The following is a 25,188-nucleotide window of genomic DNA, read 5'->3' as shown; positions in this document are numbered from 1 at the left end:
AGGTGTATAGAGAATAAGATAATAAATTTATTTTAACAATTTTCAGTCAAAGGATCAATATTTCCATGAAAAATTGTGAGTATGCATTTGGGAATTTCAGAACTGTCCACATGGACAAAGTCATGTATGTTTAGGAGATAGAAGAAGATCTGTGAGAGAAGTCCAGAAATAGACTGAGTGGTAGAAGAATGAACTTAACTTAAGGTGAAATGTAGAGAGAGGAAGATACACAGAAAATTGATCAATATCAGTCAGAGCAATTAGGGGATTGGTAGATAAACACAGTATAGTAAACTTAGAAGTGACTCGAGGAAAGGACAATCAATATCAAATGCTTGGAAGTAAAAAATAATAAAGAAATATAATGTCAAGTGTTTAATGAATGAAGCTAAAATAAATTTGATAAGAAAGCACAGAACTTTTGGCCGTGTGTATGGGCAGATCCAGTGGTCATGTATGGATGTGAGAGTTGGACTGTGAAGAAAGCTGAGCGCCGAAGAATTGATGCTTTTGAACTGTGGTGTTGGAGAAGACTCTTGAGAGTCCCTTGGACTGCAAGGAGATCCAACGAGTCCATCCTAAAGGAGATCAGTCTTGGGTGTTCATTGGAAGGAATGATGCTGAAGCTGAAACGCCAATACTTTGGCCACCTCATGTGAAGACATTACTCATTGGAAAAGACCCTAATGCTGGGAGGGATTGGAGGCAGGAGGAGAAGGGGACGACAGAGGATGAGATGGTTGGATGGCATCACCGACTCGATGGATGTGAGTTTGAGTAAACTCCAGGAGTTTGTGATGGACAGGGAGGCCTGGCGTGCTGCGGTTCATGGGGTCGCAAACAGTCGGACATGAATGAGTGACTGAACTGAACTGATGGGTAGATTTAATTCATAATGCAAGTATTTAAGGAGTGAATGACAATTAAGATAACATTTGGAAATTCTTTCCTTTAACAAAAGTGCTACAAAAGAGATAAGGAAGCAGGGCTTTGAAAACTTTTGATTGATTTTGGGAGAGTTGTTGATTTTCTTCCGTGCTTGCTTATGTTTTAAACATCATAAGGACTTGGAAATGTTTAGGTCAAGGAGAGTAAAATTCTTGGAGAGAAAAGTTGATGTCATCCTACTCCCCAAGATTTATGAAATTCAAAACAGAGAAGACATAAGCCAAGTATAACACATAGGGAGTGACAAGGCATAAGTCAAAATAAGTGAATTTAGCTCCACAGTAAAGCCAAGAAGAATTAGAAAATGAATGGATTCATGAAGGATTTAAAGAAAAAGCAGAAACTGACCATTTACTTTCTTCATTGAAGTTGGAATGTTTCAGACTGTAGAGTTCCACAGTAACACTGAGGGTAATTTGAAGAATGAAGAACTGCACTATTCTTATTGCTCATGGGAATTCATTTCTATTTTCTATAAAGGTCATATATTCCCTTAAAAATTAGTAAACATCATCTTACATTTTGGAAAGTGATTCATCAGAGTATAAAAAAATAATTTTTGCAAAGAAGATAATAACATTTGGCCTATTATATATATATATATCTATATATATAGATATATATATAGATATATATATATATATAGAGAGAGAGAGAGATAAAACAGGGTGATATATGTGATATATATCATTGCCTTTTCTTCACCATTTAATTGTGAATGATGACCAAAGTCCTGTAAATTGTAAACATGTAAGATTTAACAATCTATATGTGTGTCAATTAGATGTTCTCAAATCTTTCACAACTGGGGAGAACCTCTATTATTTAACAGCTATAACAATCTTTTCTCAATTTCTGAGGCTTCTTGGCGGATTTAATGTTCTCATCTACAGGTCTACATAACTCACATAAGATTTCTTGCTCATTTTTTTTATTACTTCAATCATTATTTTACATACATATGAAAGTGGATGAACTACTTCTTCATAATACACACTAGAGAGTGACTGGAAATTGGCTGCTACGTTTGAATTATTTTCCCATGTTCTGTGGCCATTCCTCCTACTGTGAACAGTCCGCCCTTCCCCAGAGGACTGTCCAGGACAGTAGCATTTGGCTGAGTACAGAATGCTGAGAAATGCTGAGCTGAAGGGGCAAGTGAAGTCTGAAATGCAGCCCAGAGCTGTGAGCCTCAGCCCACGGCTACTCTCATCTGATGGAAAGGCATCTATTGTTAATTATACACACATTGTTCAGTTATTCAGTTGTGTCAGACTGTTTGTGACCCCCTGGACTGCAGTGTGCAAAGCTTCCCTTTGAGCATTCTTTGGGATTGGAGTGAAAACTGACCTTTTTCAGTCCTGTGGCCACTGCTGAGTTTTCCAAAGTTGCCGGCATATTGAGTGCAGCACTTTCACAGCATCATCTTTCAGGATTTGGAATAGCTCAACTGGAATTCCATCACCTCCACTAGATTTGTTCATAGTGATGCTTCCTAAGGCCCATTTGACTTCACATTCCAGGATGTTTGGCTGTAAGTGAGTGATCATACCATCATGGTTATCTGGGTCATTAAGATCTTTTTTTGTATAGTTCTTCTGTGTATTCTTGCCACCTCTTCTTAATATTTTCTGCTCCTGTTAGGTCCATACCATTTCTGTCCTTTATTGTGTTCATCCTTGCATGAAGTATTCCCTTGGTATCTCTAATTTTCTTAAAGAGATCTCTAGTCTTTCCCACTCTATTGTTTTTCTCTATTTCTTTGCATTGATCGCTGAGGAAGGCTTTCTTATCTCACCATGAAATTCTTTGGAGCTCAGCATTTGAATGGGTGTAACTTTCCTTTTCACCTTTGCCTTTTGCACCTATTCTTTTCTCAGCTATTTGTAAGGCCTTGTCAGACAACCATTTTGCCTTTTTGCATTTCTTTTTCTTGGGAATGATCTTGATCACTGCCTCCTGTACAATGTCACAAACCTCAGTACATAGTTTTTCAGGCACTCTGTCAATCAGATCTAATCACTTGAATCTATTGGCCACTTCCATTGTATAATCATAAGGGATTTGATTTAGGTCATACCTGAAACAGGAAAAGGAGTACGTTAAGGCTGTATATTGTCACCCTGCTTATTTAACTTATATGCAGAGTACATCCTGAGAAACGCTGGGTTGGAAGAACCACAAGCTGGAATCAAGATTGCTGGGGAGAAATATTAATAACCTCAGATATGCAGATGACACCACCCTTATGGCAGAAAGTGAAGAGGAACTCAAAAGCCTCTTGATGAAAGTGAAAGAGGAGAGGGAAAAAGTTGGCTTAAAGCTCAACATTCAGAAAACGAAGATCATGGCATCCGGTCCCATCACTTCATGGGAAATAGATGGGGAAACAGTGGAAACAGTGTCAGACTTCATTTTTTTTGGTTCCAAAATCACTGCAGTTGGTGACCTCAGCCATGAAATTAAAAGACACTGCTCTTTGGAAGAAAAGCAATGACAAACCTAGACAGCTTATTAAAAAGCAGAGACATTACTTTGCCAACAAAGGCCCATCAAGTCATATATGTGGTTTTTCCAGTAGTCATTTATGGATGTGAGAGCAGGACTATAAAGAAAGCTGAGCGCTGAAGAATTGATTCAGTTCAGTTTAGTTCAGTCACTCAGTCATGTCAGACTCTTTTCGACCCCATGAATCACAGCATGCCAGGCCTCCCTGTCCATCACCAACTCCCAGAGTTCACTCAAACTCATGTCCATCATGTTGGTGATGCCATCCAACCATCTCATCCTCTATCGTCCCCTTCTCCTCCCACCTTCAATCTTTCCCAGCATCAGGGTCTTTTCCAATGAGTTGGCTCTTCCCATCAGGTGGCCAAAGTATTGGACGTTCAGCTTCAACATCAGTTCAGGCCAAAGTATTGGAGGTTCAGCTTCAACATCAGTTCAGGACTTCAACTTTAGGATGGACTGGTTGGATCTCCTTGCAGTTCCAGAGACTCTCAAGAGTCTTCTCCAACACCACAGTTCAAAAGCATCAATTCTTCAGCGCTCAGCTTTCTTTATAGTCCTGCTCTCACATCCATACATGACTACTGGAAAAACCATAGCTTTGACTAGACAGGCCTTTGTTGGCAAAGTAATGTCTCTGCTTTTTAGTAAACTGTATAGGTTGGTCATAGCTCTTCTTCCAAGGAGCAAGGGTCTTTTAATTTCATGCCTGCAGTCACCATTTGCAGTGATTTTGGAGCCCCCAAAAATAAAGTCTGTCACTGTTTCCATTGTTTTCCCAACTATTTTTCATGTAGTGATGGGACCAGATTCCATGATCTTAGTTTTCTGAATGTTGAGTTTGAGCCAATTTTTCCACTCTCCTCTTTCACTTTCATCATGACGCTCTTTAGTTCTTCACTTTCTGCCGTAAAGGTGGTGTCATCTACATATCTGAGGTTATTGATAGTTCTGCCAGTAATCTTGATTCCAGCTTGTGCTTCATCCAGCTGAGCATTTTGCATTCCCTGGTGGCTCAGATGGTAAAAGCATCTGCCTATAATGCGGGAGACCTGGGTTTGATCCCTGGGTTGCAAAGATCCCCTTGGGAAGGAAATGGCAGCCCACACCAGTATTCTTGCCTGGAAAATCCCATGGACAGAGGAGCCTAGCAGGCTGCAGTCCAGGGGGGTCACAAAGAGTCAGACATGACTGAGCGACTTCACTTGATTCACTCTGTTAAATAAGCAGGGTATTAAAGTTAAATAAGTAGGGTGACAATATACAGCTTTGTTGTACTCCTTTCTGGATTTGGAACAAGTCTATTGTTTCATGTGCAGCTCTAACTGTTGCTTCTTGACCTGCATACAGATTTCTCAAGAGGAAGATAAGGTGGTCTGGTATTCCCATCTCTTTAAGAATTTTTCACATTCTCTGTTGAATTCCACAACATAATTCTCTGTTGTGATCCACAGAGTCAATGGCTTTGGCATAGTCAATAAAGCAGAAGTACTTGTTTTTTGGAGCTCTCTTGCTTTACAGTCCATGGACTTCTCCAGGCCAGCATCCTGGAGTGGGTAGCCTTTCCCTTCTCCAGGGGATCTTCTCAACTCAGGGGTTGAACCCAGGTCTCCTATATCGCAAGCAGATTCTTTACCAGCTGAGTCACCAGGGAAGCTAGAGCAGCCTTGGGAGTGAGTCTAAAGATCAGTTCAGCTTGGTCTTGGTCCAAAGGAAACTTTTCTAGCATAGTTTAGAAGTCATAGGCAAGACATTTGATATTTCAGAGCTGTTTAGGACCATCAGGAATACAATAACATGGTGAACAAATTATTCATTATTAATTTTATGAAACAGTATCAGAGAATTGGCTGAACATTTTTACTTTGCTTATCTCTGTGGTGAATAGTCATAAAATCTATCTTCTATCAGAAGTAAATACTTCAGGCTCTTACAACAGAGTTTGCAATAATTTATTATGAAAGTACTTTGCAATTGAGCAGACATTGGTAGATGCTTTTCTTTTCCCTTGGAGTAGTGCTAAACCACATTTTGTGCTTAAATAGAGACTTTACATTCTTTAGGAAAGATTTCCGTATATACTTTACTAGTGAACATTCCGCCCCCCGCCCAAAATAAAAATTCTATGAATTTGTATTAACCATTTCTTTGCGAGTGATTTTCTCCAAAATAATGGAGTAGAGTTGTAGGTGTGGACATACTTAAATCCTGTTAAATTCTTTTAAATTTACAGTGACTTTAATAAAGAAACAAATCAGATTTGTTTTTTTAATTGTTATAAAACTGCATAGATAATTATGTTATCTAATAGTTTGACTAGCATGATGCTATTTTGGATGGCCACGCGCCTTTTAGCAATGAATTAGATTGAGGTGTTTAAAATAACATAAGCAACTAGGCATATGTCTTTACATCAAATGAAGATAGATGGGGACTCTGATAAGATGATTATCACCACCCAGCAAGAGCCAGCAAGTTCTCAGCCAAAATAATTCTCTCAATACTTAGAATATTTTAGGGTATTATTCTGGAAAATGCCCAACCCTAGCAACTCCATTTGTTCTGCTTCTCACTAGGCAGATGTCTGGGTGAAAATATTAACTACTCCTGGTTGTTCTCATTTTTCTTTCATACTCACAGGGTGAATAAGATTGAAATCTAATTGAAAACCAAATCCCAGCATCATAAACTTGTCTCACCTGTACCCCTAAGATAATAATTAGAAATGGCAGAAACTTGAACCCTAGAGATTCTTCAGATACACAAATTTGCATTCCATCTAAAAGCAAAAATAATGCTCAACTGAGGTTATTAATGTTTTCCAGTGAGCTTTTATTCAATGCGAATACAGAGTCCCAAAACACAGAAAAGAAGAAAAAGAAAGCTTATTGTTGTGAGACAGAGTGCTTCAATGAATAGAGGTAAGAAATGCAAACCACAGAATGCATCTGTCTTCTGCTTGCACAGTGTACGCAGGGATACATCTTTTCTATCCCAACTGAGGTGAACTTAAATATTAAGATAGTCATTTATATCACACAAGGGTGCAACTTAAATTTTAAGCTTCCCATGGTGCCCTGATAGAACCCCACAGCTGCTGAGGCAATACTCTGTAACAATCAGCTGACCGAGTGATACTATAATGGTAAGCTATCAGAATTCAATTTGGCCATTGTGAAGCCTGTAATTTAAACAGAACACTGCTGGGATTTTCATAAATTGAAGCTACAAAATAAGTGCTAGAAGAATCTTGACTTTTATCATTTGCACATTCAGATTTAGATTATTCTAATTTCTAAAATGCAGACTTTTATATTTTTTTTTCTACCAACTACAGTAAGAAATCAATTTTTAATGGAACCTCGTAAAGATAATTCTTTGTTTTTTTAAAAAAAGTATATAGTTAAGGATTTCTAAGAGCAGAATGGATTGCGAAAGTAATATTCTAGCTCTCTTGATTGTGTTATTTAAAATTTTGGTTTCTGTTTTCTGGGAAGATTTATGTCCAATTGTTAAAATCAAAGGTTTGCAGAGGCTCTGTAATTCTCCTTTTCCCCTTTTTAATTGAAGTAAAGTTGACTTACAATATTATAGTAGTTTCAAGTGTAAAACATAGAAAACAAAATTTTATAGGCTTATACCACATGCTATTTTTTATTTTAATTAAATTTTTAATTGAAGGATAATTCCTTTACAGAATTTTGTTGTTTTCTGTCAAACCAGCCATAGGTGTACATATGTCTAGTATTAATTATATTTCTTGTGTTGTCCATTACATCTCTGTGACTTATTTCATCTTTGATGAAGTTCTCACTGTGTTTCTCTGTTCTTCCCCTAAGGCTAGTGATGATTTTTATGCTTTGAACTCTTTATCAGGTAAATTACTTATCTCTTTTTCTTTAGAGCTTTTTAATATGAGGATTTTATCTTGTTCTTTTTTTTTTAAGAATCTGTTCCTCTGTCCTCTCATTTTGCTTGCTTGACACACTGTGTTTGTCTCTCTGAATTCAGGGATCGGTTACTTCTGTTGGTCTCGAAGGCTTGTCCTTTTGCAGGCGCGTCTCTTCCCAGACGGCCAGGAAGCCGTGTCACTGGCGGGAGGGCCAGGGCTTTTCTGCCTTCCCCAGGAGCTGTTGTGTTGGCAGGATGGGGGAGGAGGCGCTTTGGAAGTGGAGGGGCTGCAGCTGGAGTCTGCCTGGCCGGTCTGCCCCTGGATGCGGGGCTGTCGCCTTGGCGGGGCAGCCAGAGCTGCGTGGACTCTGGGTGTGCCGGGTGGCCGTGGAGGGCTGACTCCAGCGCTGGGCGCTTTGCAGTCGGATGCTCTGTATTGCAAGTTGGGGCGAGTCAATTCACACTTGAGCCTTAAGAGAGGAGCTTTAGCTTCCTATAGCTCTCCGCTCGTAAGCGCTTCTCGTTTTCAGAACTAGCTAGGGGATCTCGTCCTCTGGATGCAGGTCCCCAGGGCTGCGTTATCACTGAGGGTCAAGCTCTTTTCTCGGTGAAGACCTCTGAGTTCGTGATACCTCTCCCTCTTTTGCTCATCCACTGGGGGTACGCTCCTGACTAGATTGCTTCCTACCCGCCTTCCTGTCCTATATGTCATAGTGTGTGTTTTTCCCCTTTACATACTTAATTATAAAAGAATTGTTTTGCTAGTCTTCAGATCATTCTTAAAGAGAGTTGTTCTCTGTGTAGCTGTGGTTTTGATGTGTCCGTGAAAGGAGGTGAGTTCAGGGTCTTCCTGTTTGCCGGGAGCCGGCGAGAGACATTCCACTCGTGACAAAGGTCGTGAGGAAGGAGGCTCGGCATACGCAAAGGCGGGATCGAGCCTCGGGAGTCCCCCCGGATATTCTCAAGCATCTACCCCCAAAACCAGAGTCTGCCTGCTTTATTGCTTTGTGCTCTCACCTCTGACTTGACTGGGGACTGTCCCCTACCACCATCTCGCTCTCTCTGTCAAAGAGCTAACTTACAGCTCCAATTAATAAAGTTCCTGGGCAATTAGGAGTGTTTAAATCCAAACCACTCAGATGGCTCTCTAACTCGCCTGACAAGTTTACCCGGACTCCTACAGCTATGCAAACGATTGTTTACAGTCTCCCAGCCTCGAGAGGCACGGGAAGCTTAAGATACTCAAATAGCATAGAACCTTTCAGAGAGTTAGAAACTGTCAGAAAAAAAACTAGTAAAAGATTTCATTAATGAGACAATGTTTGTTGCCAAGTTTCCACATCCCCTGAATTGTATCCTTGAATGTGTATTAATTAATATAGTTGGTATGTAGAAAAAATAAGTAGTGGCCTTGGTGTTAGTAACTTTAGACCCTTAAGGTAATAAATTCTTTCCTTTGTTGTAAACCCATCACACATCCGCTCTATAGGAATGCAATTTTATCTTCAGAAGATGGCGCCAAACCTTAAAATAATTACTCTTAGAGAAAATAAGTCTTTGTTGATAAGTCGTTGTCAAGAGTCATAAAATGTTAATAGGCCTTCTGGCCAGAAGATGATGTAAATCACTTAAACCATTTGTATATGATAAATTTGCAGGAAAGAAACCCTGGTTTTTGATAAGGATCAAAAACTGCTGACTTTGCATCCCCTATTATCCTCTATGTGTAACTTAGGGTATAAAAGCCCCTGTTGAAAATAAAGCTATGGGCCTTGCTCACCAACGCTTGGTCTCCCCATGTCATTCTTCCCCTTAACTTCCAGCTGAGTCTCCATCTGGAGCGTGGATATCCTCTGTGACCATTTATTTGCCTGGGCTTCTAAGACCCACTCGAGAAGGTGTCTAAGGTGGGCCACCTTCCGCTATTCGAGAGGTTGCCTGTGGCCTCCGTGGTCAGAGCTAACCTGGTGTCATGGGTTATATTGATTTTCCGTGTAAACCAAGCCACTCAGCTTCTTTTCTCCACTGAATTTTCCTACTGAGCTATCCTCATTCTATTACTCTTTATATCTCTAATTAACATTTGAATAGGTCGCCTAAGCCGTCTCTCCTTCGAATACCCTGGATCAGCCGGGGCTGGACCTTGGCACCTGTTCTTCCATCTTGATCTCTCCCTCTTCAGAGGCTCTTTTACACAATCTTTTACATTTGTATTTGCTGCTGCTGCTGCTAAGTCGCTTCAGTCGTGTCCGACTCTGTGCAACCCCATAGATGGCAGCCCACCAGGCTCCGCCATCCCTGGGATTCTCCAGGCAAGAACACTGGAGTGGGTTGCCATTTCCTTCTCCAATGCATGAAAGTGAAAAGTGAAAGTGAAGTCGCTCAGTCATGTCTGACTCTTCACGACCCCATGTACTGCGGCCTACCAGGCTCTTCCATCTAAGGGGTTTTCCAGGCAAGAGTACTGGAGTGGGGTGCCATTGCCTTCTCCAACATTTGTATTTAGATGTTAGTTTATATATATTTTTAATATATCAGCATAACTGGGAATATATTTTTTAAAAATTCTAAAACTTTACAAAAATAAGTAGAGCTATAAACAGAATAATGACTGATAGAAGATACACAAATGTCCAAATAAATATATAAAAATAAATGTATGGAAGTAAATGAATATGTGGAAATATATTTATTATATCAAATAAATATATAAAAATTATAGAAACTAGTAACTTAAAATATGTATATAGCATAATGTGGTATCATTATTGTCTATAAATTTATCAAATATTTAAAAAACATATTATGTAGCATTACTAAAGTTAGTTAGGCAAGTATTCTTGTTTATATATGGAAACCAGTCTTTCATAAGAACCATGAGGTTTGATTAATTATATCACATTGGTTTTAACAAAATATATTCACTTCTAACCTAAGAAACAATCAGAAATATACACACAAATATTTTTCCAAAATGTAATTTGATTTTAATAATAATGATGATGATTGTTGTTGTTTAGGCACTAAATTGTGTCTGACTCTTTGTGACTCCATGGACTACATCCCTCCAGGCTCACCTGTCCATGGGATTTCCCAGGCAAAAATCCTGGAGTGGGTTGCTACTTCCTTCTCCAGGGGATCTTCCCAACCCAGGGATTGCACCCATGTCTCCTGCATTGGCAGGAAAGTTCTTTACCATCAAGCCACCAGGGAAGCCCCAATAATGATGATAGGTAACATTTAATGAACAATTGTCATGTATCAAGTCCTTTTCTTGAAGCTATTAATTAACTCACCACACTTATATAAAATATATACTATTATTATCCCTACTTTATTTATGAGAAAACTAAGCACCAGAAGTTTTAAGTAAATTATCCAGAGTTCATAGTAATGTGTCCAGATTACATATCACTCGAGCAATTCTTGTTCATGAGTATGTTCTGTCGCATTCATATTATTTTTAGGAATAATAGTAATAATAACAGAAATAGCCAGAATGCCTCACAATCAGTGTGTTGCTAAGTCACTTCAGTTGTGTCTGCCTCTTTGAGATCCCATGAACTGTAGAACTTCAGGCTCCTCTGTCCATGGGATTCTCCAGGCAAGAACTCTGGAGTGTGTTGCCATGCCCTCTTCTAGGAGAACTTCCCAACACAGGGATCAAACCCACGTTCATAATGCTTCATAATACTGGAGTTGAAGTTTTTTGTATAAATATGGCATATACATATGAAAAATTATATGTAGCATTCAAAGCATATTTTTGAATTATTAATGAAATGGCAAAGAGCTAATATTTTAAAAAATAAATAGGATACTACAAAATATTTATATATATTTCCAATTATTTATAAACATATGCATATACTATATAGCAAGAAAATTACTTTATCAGTCATAATTTATCATCAAAATGGAATTGTCTTTGTTCAGGAAAGTACCTTAATATTTTGTCTAAATATATATTATGAGATACAGACATAATTAAATAGTAGGAGATAATAAAATATGTAGATTCCTTTATGGAATATTTTATATATCTTCCTCACTAAAAATAAATGTATGTATTTACATATTCATTTATTCAGGAACAGAATTTTAGGGTGAGGAAAGAGTTACATCAAGGAAAGGAAAAGACAAAGGAAGGTGAAAATGTGATATGCTGAGAAAAGTGAAATAAGGAAATCAAGAGGAATGAAAGGCAAGAGGGGGGCATTATTAACATTGCTAAAATTAGAACCACATATTAATAAAAATTATGAAAAATGATCTAATATTTAATTTTTGCCTTGTGGCAGCTATAGTGAATCTCTTTTATTTCTCCTGAAACTCAAGTCAGTCTAAACACCTCTATCTCATAGAATTTTTGCTTTGTTTTGTCCTTGCTTTTGCGTTTGGTAGGATAACATAACAAACGTATCTCTGAGCGTTGAAAGACCCTGTTGAGGCCTTTGAACAATGCGCCTTCCCGTAAGGTCTTCCCAGGCCTCTTCCAGAGACCGCTGCCGCCTCCACCTTGCTGCCTCTTCCCCCCTCGCCTGCTCTGCTTTTCCCTGTAGCTCTCAGTGCCTCCTGGAATGCTAGCGGTTGTGCTTGTGTGTCTGCCCATATGTCTGTCGCTCGCACCCATGGAATGGAGCTTGACAAGCATTCGAGTCCATCCATCTTCCTCACTATGTCTTCCCAGGGCCCTGAACGGTGCCTCGCAGAGCAATGGCTTCCACTGAGTATTGTTTAAAGTGCAAGGCTACACGACAATATTGGAGTGAGCACAGAGAGACCGCTAACCACAAAGTGAAGAGCAGTGAGGAAGGACACTATGGGAAGCAAGAATTGAAGCCAGAAACAAACAAACAAAAAAACCAGCCTAGGTATATAGATATAATTATAAAACATATATATTTATTTGTGTTTCTAGTGTACCTACTTATATATGGGGCTTCACACGTGGTGCAGTTGGTAAAGAATCTGCCTGCCAATGCAGGAGCCACAAGAGATCTGGGTTTGATCCCTAGGTTGGGAAGATCCCCTGGAGTAGGAAATGGCAACTCACTCAAGTATTCTTGCCTGCAAAATGCTATGGACAGAGGAGCCTGGTGAGCTATATGAATTTTTAAATATATCATACATTTAGATGGATAGATAGGCATCAGTTCAGTTCAGTTCAGTCGCTCAGTTGTGTCCAACTCTCTGTGACCCCATGAATCGCAGCACGCCAGGCCTCCCGTCCATCACCAACTCCCGGAGTTCACTCAGACTCACGTCCATCGAGTTAGTGATGCCATCCAGCCATCTCATCCTGTCGTCCCCTTCTCCTCCTGCCCCCAATCCCTCCCAGCATCAGAGTCTTTTCCAATGAGTCAACTCTTCACATGAGGTGGCCAAAGTACTGGAGTTCAGCTTCAGTATCATTCCCTCCAAAGAAATCCCAGGGCTGATCTCCTTCTGAATGGACTGGTTGGATCTCCTTGCAGTCCAAGGGACTCTCAGGAGTCTTCTCCAACACCACAGTTTAAAAGCATCAATTCTTCAGCGCTCAGCCTTTTTCATAGTCCAACTCTCACATCCATACATGACCACAGGAAAAACCATAGGCTTGACTAGACGGACCTTTGTTGGCATAGTAATGTCTCTGCTTTTGAATATGCTATCTAGGTTGGACATAACTTTCCTTCCAAGGAGTAAGCGTCTTTTAATTTCATGGTTGCAGTCACCAAGGCTCACTAAGCTCTTGGAGAAGATATTGGATGTACGACAAGATAGGGAAACGCCATTTGACATGGTCTCATCTATGTCTTAAGATGAAAATTCAACCTAGTTCACATAGGAAATGGAGATAAGATTGGAGAATACATATCAAAATGTTATGGGTTTTTATTTCCTTGTTAAGTCACTATAGGCATTTTAAAATTCTAGTCTTTGTATCTCTATATGAAGTGAAGTGAAGTGAAGTTGCTCGTTGTGTCTGACTTTTCGACCCCATGGACTGTAGCCCACCAGGCTCCTCCGTCCATGGTATTTTCCAGGCAACAGTACTGGAGTGGGTTGCCATTTCCTTCTCCAGGGGATCTTCCTGACTGAGGGATCAAACCTGGGTCTCCCACATTGTAGGCAGACGCTTTACCATCTGAGCTATCAGGGAAGCCCCATATCTCTATATATTCTTCATTAAAAATAAAAATTGCTGTATTAAATTACAAAAACATTTAGGAAGGGGTAAAATCTATAACCAGCCACCAATGGTAGCAAAAATTGAAACCTTTCTCTCCATCACTTTCATCTTTGTCAATTTGGAAGTGGAACTTGTTAAAAACAAAGAATGACAATCCTACCATCAGTACTGGGACTTGAACACAGTTATTAAACAGTATACTCCTTTGCCGTTTAGCATGGAAAGCATTTTTTTCCAAATCCATATAAACCCATAAGAGGAAGAATTAGTTTAATAAGAGAATTCTATGAAAACTGGGCTACCTACTCCCAGAAAGTCTTTCCCTCAGAAATAAAGACTACTGCCCTATCATAAATCCTTCCATTTGTAAATTCATTAAAAAATTTTTTTCTCATTTTTGTAGCTCTAACATTTTATATTGACTATTTTTCTTGAAATAAGAAAAATTTATAAAAATTTTAAAAATCAGTTTTTTTAAGAATATTCACATAAAATGTGCAACAGCATATATCCACGATTGTTAAGTCTAAGATATTTTAAACCTTGGAATCAGTTGTCTCTAAGCAGTCCGCAATGAAAAATGTTTAAAAGAATAGTAATTGATCTTTATTCAACAACTGTAAAAAAATTGTCATTTTATATACTTACTCTCCATTCTTAGATTATCATTTTATTACTCTGGCTACTTGTGCTGTAGTTTCCCATTCATTCATTCAACGAATGAGCTAATATTTATTGAACATCTCCTCCACACAAAATGAAATATGAGTTCCTTCAATGTGTTAAGATAATCACGTATAAAATAAGCAAAACAATGAAGAGAGTACTGTGAAATTATGTAAGAGTCCATCTGTTATCACATCAAGCAAAGTGGATGGAAGTATTAAATAAACTATTTGGAGGATATGTTAGTAATAATTTATCTTAAAATATTAGCTATGTGGTATAGAGGTTATTCATATTGGATATACTTTGGAACACTTCCCAGTGACATGTAGGCATATTCTTGAAATACAGAGAGAAGCTATATAATTACCGATCTGGAGATGTATTTTTAACCACCTTGGAAGAGATATTATACAGTTGTTGTATAAATGAGCTCCGGATCGAATCACAGGAGGATTCACTAGAATTGCAGATGCCGATTTGTTCCTGAGGTGCTTTTCATGTGGGCAACTCTATGGAGGGCCTTGCCCGTGCAAAGCAACACTTTCTTAGGCTATGCTTACGATTCACCTGAGCAGGGCTGTGGGGCAGGCAGCAGCTAATAAATTCAAGAAGTTCAAGGAATAACTGGGTTGGACAAAGTTAGATCATGCCTACACAAAAAGAATACAAATAGCAGAAAAAAAAGCAGGGCGTCTGAAATAGGTAAGAAGGCATGAGATTTTGGCTTTGGAATTTACCATAAATCTGTCCTTGGAAAAGTTATTTGACCTGTCTTTAGTGTTGCTATGTGAAAAGCAGAAATTTTAATTTTTAATTTTAATTTTTCAGGGTTCTTGTTTGCAAAGTGTCTGCCTTCAGCACACAATAGCAGGGGTGACTGTTATTATCTCCAGGTTACATAGAGATTTAAGGAGAAAAATGTTTCTTAAATAGGTTCCAAAGAGGCAGGTTAGAATTTCTCTTATGGAAGAAAGTAAAGGTAATCTTGTCTGATAATGAGAAACTGTCCATTCCACTATTTCTAGTGAGTTTAGAACAGTGTTTATGCTAGGTGAAAAGAGTATCAATTTTTGTTGAATTTCAGCTTTCTTGGGGAGTCTGAATGGCTAATGTGGGATTTATGATGGTCTTTAATCTCTCTTCATATATATATATGTGTATATATATATATATGCATATATATTATACATTATGGGTCCTATTTATTTGGAGAATCCTGGCTAATATGTGACAGGAAAAGACAGAGGAAATCGTGGGTCCAGCACTTGAACTTTATCAACTTTGTCAATCATTTTTAAGTATTGAGGTTATGTTTCATAGCAAAGCATGTGTCATAGACACTGTTGTCTCACTGCTTTTTCCAGGAATCTGTGGCGAAGAATGACTCATTGACTCTGGATAGGGATGAGAGAATCTAGCAACTCATTTTTTCCTGAATGAAAGCAGTCAGCTGGATAAAGTTCTATAATCTCCCAGCTTTCCAGTCATTAGCTCTTGCGTTCCCCGACATGAAAACCCTGATGTTGTTGGCAAAGCTAAAACATGGCAGAGTTTGACTTTGAAGATTTTAAAAAGTGCTTTGAAGGGTCACTATTTATCAGCTTATTTGCTGACTTATCTTGGGTTGGCTAGAAAAGATATTTAACTGCTGAAGCACATAGCTGAGTCAATTGAAATTTATGATATTTTCACAGGTCACCTTTAACATAATTAAACTGGAGTTAATTGTACATATATTTTATTCTACAGGTAATAAAGACAAATAAAGTAGGTATTTAATTTACTACACTTATAAGCAGTTTTTCTGTTCAAAATATTCTATGTACATCCCACTTAAAGCTTCCATTGCATTCAGGCATATATTAGGCAACTGTCCAAAATCTGAAATGAGTATGAAAGAGGCCATTTAATTTCATTATTATTAGCCTCTTCACTTCTTGAACAAAGCTCATCTCCCCACTTAATCTACATGCAATATAACCTTAAGAGAAAACATATTTCAGGAAGAAAAAACATTTCATGCCTCTTCAGGTAAAATTAAACATCTGCAACAATGACTGGTCTCCTTTGTATCTACCTATGTTTTTTGAGACTAAATTAAATCCTCAGCTGAGTGTAATATTTTCAGAAAACTGTCACTCAGGCTTTTCCTTCAAACAACTAAATATAAGTTGTGAGTTTGCTTTTAATTTTCACTCTTTTCTGTCTAGTTTTCTAAAATCACTTCAAAATTCTTCAAACTGATGCTCCCCTACAACATTTACTTAAGAGATTATAATAAAGGTTCTCTCTTCTTCCTGATTCTTATTCTTGGACTTTATTTCTTTGGATATTCTTTTCATTTAATATTTCATATTATGAACCATGATGATTTTGCTACAATAATTAAAATAGATTTTTGTCTGTATGTTCATTTTAACAAGAAAACTCTTGCCTTTTATTTCAGAGTGGCTTCATGTTATTATCTTAATTTAAGGTTAAGATCATCTTCCATAACATAAATTTAATGTCTGACTTAGTTGAGTAGTAACAGCAAGGATGCATCTTGTGTTGTCCAAGAGAGAATTGTGATAACAACAGAATTAAAGAAGCAGGGGAAAAATTATTAAATTAATAAAACTAACAATGCTCTGAAAGCCATGTCAAATATTATAGTTTTACCTATCCCCTGCCTTAGAGTACCATTTTGCCACCATTTCAGGTTGAGAGTTGAAAGTGCCAGGGTCATAACATGTTAATAGATTTTTAGTAAGAGGAAGTGCAAAGTTATTATTTTGCTCTATTTACTCAGAAAACGCATAGAAACATTGATGACAAAATAATTTCAATGTGATTTTTCATTTAAAATAGGTTGGGAATTGTAAAAACAAATCTCAGCATTTGATATCAGAATTCTAAAAATAACATTGCTTTACTTTATAATTTGAGCATGGTTATTAAATTTTTAGTAAGAAAAGCTAAACTAATTACAAAATGTAAATACTTAACACCATGGATAAATTCTTGGGCTTTCAATATATTGTTCCTATTTAAATATTTGGTATTCATTAGTAATTTTTTTCACTTAATTCAAATTACATTTGCTTCACATTAGCTGATTTTCAGCTGTTGCATCTTCAACATAGACAATACTTATAAAATTGGATTCCTTTATGACTCTGAATCCTGTTATTATTTCATGGTGAAGTATTCTTTACATCTTCATTCCTAAATCATCTTAAACCATTATTGCCTGATTTCAATGATCTTATGTCTTCTATTATCTCTTTCACTGAAGAAATCATGGAGAATGTAAGTGAATTTGAATATTTTTTGTTGTTCTTCAAAAAGTCCTTGATGATTCTGAACAAATTTGTAAAGTTTCTGATAGTCTGTCCCTTCAGAAAGCCCAGTAAAAAAATTTCCTATTAACCAATGAAAATATACAGAAGATATTGAATGCTTAATAATTACAAATGTGTTGTGCGTGTGTGCTCAGGTGTGTCTGATTCCTTATGACCCCATGGACTGTAGCTCACCAGGTTCCTCTGGTCTTGGAATTTTTCAGGCAAGGATACTGGAGTCAGTTGCCATTTACTACTTCTGGGGATCTTCCCAACCCAGGGATTAAACCTGTGTCTCTTACATCTCTTGCATTGGCAGGCAGATTCTTTACCACTGAGTCATCTGGGAAGCACCAGTAAAAACAAATAATCTTATGCCAAGCTCAGTGATATCTCCTGTAACTGTTTAAATTTGTCATTATCATGCTAAAGGTATAGAGGGTTATAGTGAGCATAAGCCTAGTGTGATATTACCTTTTTCTTTAATAAAAGATGAAGGCCTTTTTATAGGGCAACCAAGCCATATCAACGGCTTATATTGCATTGGCAAACTTTACCCACCCACCCCATGTAGAATAGTCTTAGAATAGTGGTCCTGTTTATATTTCTGTAGCTGGTCATTTGAACTTATAGTTAGTATTTATGTTTTCTAAAGTAAATGTGTTTATATATATATATATATATATATATATATATATACACACACACACACATATATACATATACATATATATGCATACTGGGAAGATGGGCTCTTCTATAGAGAGAGAGCCCATCTTCCCAGTGTCTTGAGTTTTATTAATCTTTAATATATTTACTACTTGATACTTCAGTTTGGAGTAATGTTACTCCAATCACTATCCATTGGAAACAGCCAGTTTCTTCTTGTGAAACAATCAGATATTTTCTATGATTTTATCTAGTTATTGACAAATAATCACAAGATAGAGAGTCAAATTTCCTGCTGAAAACTGTGCAAGCTTCCTCTGTGGCATAGCTATAGCAAGAAGATACAAAGGAGCTCAGTTCCCTGTCACTGGATTTGCTGCCTTCTTACATCTGCTCATGACCCTGTGTTTCTTCTCCACGTGCTCCCACGTAACCAACAGATAATCGAGGTCTCTAGCAATGTTCTCTCCAAAGGACTGAGGACTTAAAATTGGTTTAATATTTCAACATTTAATGTTTTGGCCCTAATTTACCTTGTACACAAGGATAGTTTATGATTGCTGCCGAAATGGTTTGCTGGGAGATAGAACAGTGTACCATGCAGGAGTCTGAGCTCTGAAGTCAGTCAGAACTGGATTAAAGGAACTATTCGTGCACCTTAGTTCTTTCCTTTATAAAATTTAAATACTAACTCAATACAAACTGGCATACTTTGAGCATTAAATAAGAATTCATGTAAAGGGTTCAAAATGGTGTTCACTTAGTATCAGCTGTTATTAAGCATACAATGAAGTACTTAGTGTAATCTGATTACTTTGTTAAGGAGAAGATTTGGCAGGAAGATTGAAAAGTACCTAGTGTGTTATCCACCTCTTCCCCTAATTACACGTTTTCTCCTTTCCACCTTTGTCAATATCATCTACTCTCTCTTGCATTCTGTGGTCCCTATTGCTACGAACACTTTATAATGTAAACCCTCCATTCTCTGGGTGTTCTACCTTCCCATACTATATTAAAATAACTTAACTGACTGCTCAGAGCCCAGTTCGGTAATCAGGAGTGCACATGTGATCAGTTGCTTCAGTCATGTCCAGCTCTGTACAGTCCTATGGGTTGTCAGTCAGGCTCCTCTGTCCATGCGGTGCTCCAGCCAGAATACTGAAGCGCGTTGCCCGTGCCCTCCTCCAGGGGATCTTCCCAACCTAGGGGTTGAACCCACACTTCCTGTCCTGCAGGTAGATTTTTTACTGCTGAGCCACAGGTGAAGCCCTCTCTAATCACTACATCAAAGCGACATCTCCTGGGTCAGTTAAAGACCCTTTTTATGCACTCTTAGAGGTATTATTATTTATCAATGCGCTCAATCGCTCAGTCCTGTCTAACGTAGTTTCACTCAAAGATTTTCCTACTTCTGCAGTTTCACATTTGCTTTCGTGATGTTTCACTACACCATACATTACATCATATTAAGAAATCGGGTTGTTTTTGCACAAATGTAGGTCTAGGATGGAGTATATTTTTTCTGGCACAAAAAGATGCTTAATAAATACTTTAAATAAATTATAGTTAAATGAATTCCTAAAAATAATTTGTAAGTATTTTATAGTATCTTCATATTTGTTAGCTTTCTAGAGCTGCTGCAACAAGTCGCTGTTAACTGAGTGGCCTGAAACAACAGAAATGGATTCTTTCACAGTTTTGAGGGCCAGAATTTTATCATCAAGGTGTCGCAGGGATAGTTTTCTAGAGTCCTAAGGAAGAACATATTTTACACCACTCTCCTAGCTTCTGGTGGCTGCCAGCCATCATTGGCATTCTTGGTTTGTAGACTTTATCATGCCAATATCTGCTTCCATTTTCATATGACTGTCTCCCATGCCTCTATGCCTAAAATTACCCTCTCCTTTACCCTATATGGACACAGGTAATTAGATTTATAGTGCACCTTAAGTCTAAGATGATCTATCCCAAGATTCTTAAATTATGTGTGCAAAGATTCTATCTCCAAATAAATTCTCATTTATAGATACTGGGGGTTAGGAATTGGACTTATTTTTTGGGGTGAGACTAATCACACAATCTACCTTCTGTCCCACAATAATCTATGCCCAACCTGTCTATAAAATAAATTCACCCAAGCCAACATCCCTAAGAGTCTTACCACATTCTGGCATTAGTCCTAAGTCCAAAATTTCATTTAAATATCATCAACACAAGAATTTCCAAATGCTATCATCTAAATCAGATATATGAGGTTCTGGGTGTGATTCATCCTGGCCAAAATTCCTTTCCATTTGTGGACAGGTGACTTTCATTCTCAGATTTTACCCCACTCACTCTTAAAATTCTCATTTCCACCAATAATCTCTTCAAAGGAATCCAGGCTTTTCTACCACATCCCTCAGAATTTCTCTAGCCTCTCTGTATTGTCTAATTTCAAAGTCACTACACAGTTTCAGGTACTTGTTATAACATATCTCCCTTCTGAGTAGCAAAGTCTTATCAGTTTCCTAGATCACCATAAAAATTTATGAAAATTTGGTAGCAGAACTTTATTCTCTCACAGTTATGGGGCCAGGAGTCCAAAATAATGGTGTTGGCAGGTTTGGTTCCTTGTGAAGGCTCTAAGTGAAAATCCATGTTATGCTTCTCCTGTTCTGGATATCCCTTGGCTTGTACAAATATCACCCAAATCTCTGCCTCCATCTTCTGTGGACCTCTTTGCCTCAAATCTCTTCTCTCTTATTAGAACACTTGTCTTTGGACTTAGGATCCATCTTAAATCCAGACTGGTCTCATCTTAAAATCCTTAATAATATCTCTTTACTGTCTGAGCTACCAGGGAAACCACTTAATTATACCTATAAAGATCCTATTTCCAAATAAGGTCACATTTACTATATCAGATAGTACTTGCAAATGTATATGATTGTTTTAAAATATACATACTTAGTGAATAAGTATGTACATACATATGTATAAAGCATTCCCAAGAAAAATTTTATTTAACATTTTAGCATTTTTAAATTTAAATTATGTCCTCTGATAGATGTGCACAGTTAATTCAATCAGACTTCTTTTTTCCCCTTTCTCTATTATTAAAGTATACTGATCATTTCTTTGAATCAGGAAGTACGGTATCTTAGATAATCTTGACTTATTGATTTTAGAACAAAAGTTAACAAGAAGTGAATTTCCAGATGTGCTGTCAGTTGTATGTGTGTATGTGGCATGGGTGCTTGCGGATGGGAGCATTTGTATGAATGTGACTTTTAAGCGTCAACTGCAGGTCAAGACTCCAGTACTCTTGCCTGGAAAGTCCCATGGACGGGGGAACCTGGTGGGCTGAGGTCCATGGGGTCGCTAGGAGTTGGGCACGACTAAGCGACTTCACTTTCACTTTTCACTTTTCCCTTTCATGCATTGGAGAAGGAAATGGCAACCCACTCCAGTGTTCTTGCCTGGAGAATCCCAGGGATGGGGGAGCCTGGTGGGCTGCCGTCTATGGGATCACACAGAGTCGGACACGACTGAAGCAACTTAGCAGCAGCAGCAGCAGGTCAAGAAGCAAGAGTTAGAACCAGACACGGAACAACAGACTGGTTCCAAATTGGGAAAGGAGTACATCAAGGCTGTGTATTGTCACCCTGCTTACTTAACTTAAATGCAGAGTACATCATGCAAAATGCCAGGCTGGGTGAAGCACAAGCTGGAATCAAGATTGCTGAGAGAAATATCAATAACCTCAGATACACAGTTGACAGCACCTTTATGGCAGAAACTGAAGAGGAACTAAAGAGCCTCTTGATGAAAGTGAAAGAGGAGAGTGAACAAATTGGCTAAAAACTCAACATTAAAAAACTAAGATCCTGGCATCTGGTCCCATCACTTCATGGCAAATAGAAGGGAAAAAAACAGAAACAGTGACAGAATTTATTTTTTGGGCTCCAAGATCACTGCAGATGGTGACTGTGGCCATGAAATTAAAAGACACTTGCTCCTTGGAAGAAAAGCTGTGACCAAACTAGACAACATTCCAGTTCCCTATAATGAAATGGACATCTTTTTTGGCTGTTAGTTCTAGAAGGTCCTGTAGGTCTTCATAGAACTGTTCAACTTTAGCTTCTTTAGTGTTACTGGTTGGGGCATAGGCTTGGATTACTGTGATATTGAATGATTTGCCTTGGAAATGAACGGAGATCATTTTGTTGCTTTTGAGATTTCACCCAAGTACTGCATTTCAGAATCTTTTGTTGACTATGAGGGGTACACCATTTCTTGTAAGGGATTCTTGCCCACAGTAGTAGATATAATGGTCATCTGAGTTAAATTCACCCATTCCAGTTAATTTTAATTCGCTGATTCCTAAAATGTCGATATTCACTCTTGCCATCTCCTGTTTGACCACTTCCAATTTGCCTTGATTCATGGACCTAATGTTCCAGGTTCCTATGCAATATTGCTCTTTACAGCATCGGACCTTCTTTCTATCACCAGTCACATCCACAACTGGGTGTTGTTTTGCTTTGGCTCCATCCCTTCATTCTTTCTGGAGTTATTTCTCCACTGATCTCCAGTAGCATATTGGGCACCTACCGACCTGGGGAGTTCAGTGTCATATCTTTTGCCTTTTCATTCTCGTCATGGGGTTCACAAGGCAAGAATACTGAAGTGGTTTGCCATTCCCTTCTCCTGGACCACATTCTGTCAGAACCCTCCACCATGATCCGTCCGTCTTGGGTGGCCCCACACAACATGGCTCATACTTTCATTGAGTTAAACAAGGCTGTGGTTCATTATAGAGGACAGGAATGCAAAAATGGGAAGTCAAGAGATACCTGGAGCAACAAAATGAAGCAGGGCAAAGGCTAATAGAGTTTTGCCAAGAGAATGCACTGGTCATAGCAAACACCCTCTTCCAACAACTCAAGAGAAGACTCTACACATGGACATCACCAGATGGTCAATACTGAAATCAGATTATATTCTTTGCAGCCAAAGATGGAGAAGCTCTATACTGTCAGCAAAAACAAGACCAAGAGCTGACGGTGGCTCAGATCATGAACACTTTATTGCCAATTTCAGATTTAAATTGAAGAAAGTGGGGAAAACCTTTAGACCATTCAGGTATGACCTAAATCAAATCCTTTTGTTTATACAGTGGAAGTGAGAAATAGATTCAAGGGATTAGATCTGATAGACAGAGTACCTGAAGAACTATGGATGGAGGTTCGTGCCATTGTACAGGAGGAGGTGATCAAAACCATCCCCAAGTAAAAAAAGAACTGCAAAAAGGCAAAGTGGTTGTCTGAGGAGGCCTTACAAATAGCTGAGAAAAGGAGAAAAACAAGGGCAAAGGAGAAAAGGAAAGAGATCACTTATCTGAATGCAGAGTTCCAAGATTAGCAAGGAGAGATAAGAAAGCCCTCTTCAATGCAAAGAAATAGAGGAAAACAAAAGAATGGAAAATACTAGAGATCTCTTCAAGAAAATTAGAGATATCAAGGAAATATTTAATGCAAAGATGGGCACAAAAAGAACAGAAATGGTATGGACCTAACAGAAGCAGAATATATTAAAAAGAGGTGGCAAGAATACACAGAAGAACTGTACAAAAAAGATCTTCATGACCCAGATAACCACAATGGTGTGCTCATTCACCTAGAGCCAGACATCCTGGAATGCAAAGGCACGTGGGCCTTAGAAAGCATCACAATGAACAAAGCTAGTGGAGGTGATGGAATTCCATTTTAGCTCTTTCAAATCCCAAAAGATGATGCTGTGAAATTGCTGCACTCAATATGTCAGCAAATCTGGAAAACTCCGCAGGGGCCACAGGGCTGGAAAAGGTCAGTTTTCATTCCAATCCCAAATAAAGGGAATGCCAAAGACTGTTCAAGTTCAGTTCAGTTCAGTTCAGTCGGTCAGTCATGTCTGATTCTTTGTGACCCCATGGACTGCAGCACACCAGGCCTCCCTGTCCGTCACCAACTCCCAGAGTTTACTCAAACTCATGTCCATTGTGTCGGTGATGCCATCCAACCATTTCATCCTCTGTCGTCCCCTTCTGATCTCACCTTCAATCTTTCCCAGCATCAGGGTCTTTTCAAATGAGTCCGTTCTTCTCATCAAGTGGCCAAAGTATTAGAGTTTCAGCTTCAGCATCAGTCCTTCCAACGCATATTCAAACTACTGCACAACTGCACTCGTCTCACACACTAGCAGAGTAATGCTCATGATTCTCCAAGCCATGCTTCAACAATATGTGAACTATGAATTTCTAGATGTTCAAGCTAGATTTAGGGAAGACTGAGGAACTAGAGATCAAATTGCCAACATCTGTTGGATCAACAAAAAAGCAGGAGAGTTCCAGAGAAACATCTACTTTTACTTTATTGAATATGTCAAAGCTTTTGACTGTGTGGATCACAATAAACTGTAGAAAATTCTGGAAGAGATCAGATTACCAGACCACCTTACGTGCCTCCTGAAAAATCTGTATGCAATTCAAGAAGCAACAGTTAGAAATGGACATGGAACAACAGACTGGTTCCAAATCAGGAAAAGAGTACGTCATGCTGTATATTGTCAACCTGCTTATTTAATTTATATGCAGAGTACATCATGCAAAATGCTGGGCTGGATGAGCACAAGCTGGAATCAAGATTGCTGAGAGAAATATCAATAACCTCAGATATGCAGATGACACCACCCTTATGGCAGAAAGCAAAGAAGAACTAATGTGCCTATTGATGAAAGTGAAAGAGGAGAGTGAAAAAGTTGACTTAAAACTCATCATTCAGAAAATGAAGATTATGACATCCAGTCCCATCACTTCATGGCAAATAGATGGGGAAACAATGGAAACAGTGACAGACTTTATTTTCCTGGGTTCCAAAATCACTGCAGATGGTGACTATAGCAATGAAATTAAAGGTAGCTTGCTCCTTGGAAGAAAAGTTATGGCCAACCTAGATAGCATATTAAAAAGCAGAGACATTACTT

This window comes from Bubalus kerabau, chromosome 14 (assembly GCF_029407905.1).
Source record: "Bubalus kerabau isolate K-KA32 ecotype Philippines breed swamp buffalo chromosome 14, PCC_UOA_SB_1v2, whole genome shotgun sequence".
Lineage (NCBI taxonomy): Eukaryota > Metazoa > Chordata > Mammalia > Artiodactyla > Bovidae > Bubalus > Bubalus kerabau.
This window is presented reverse-complemented; position numbering follows the sequence as displayed.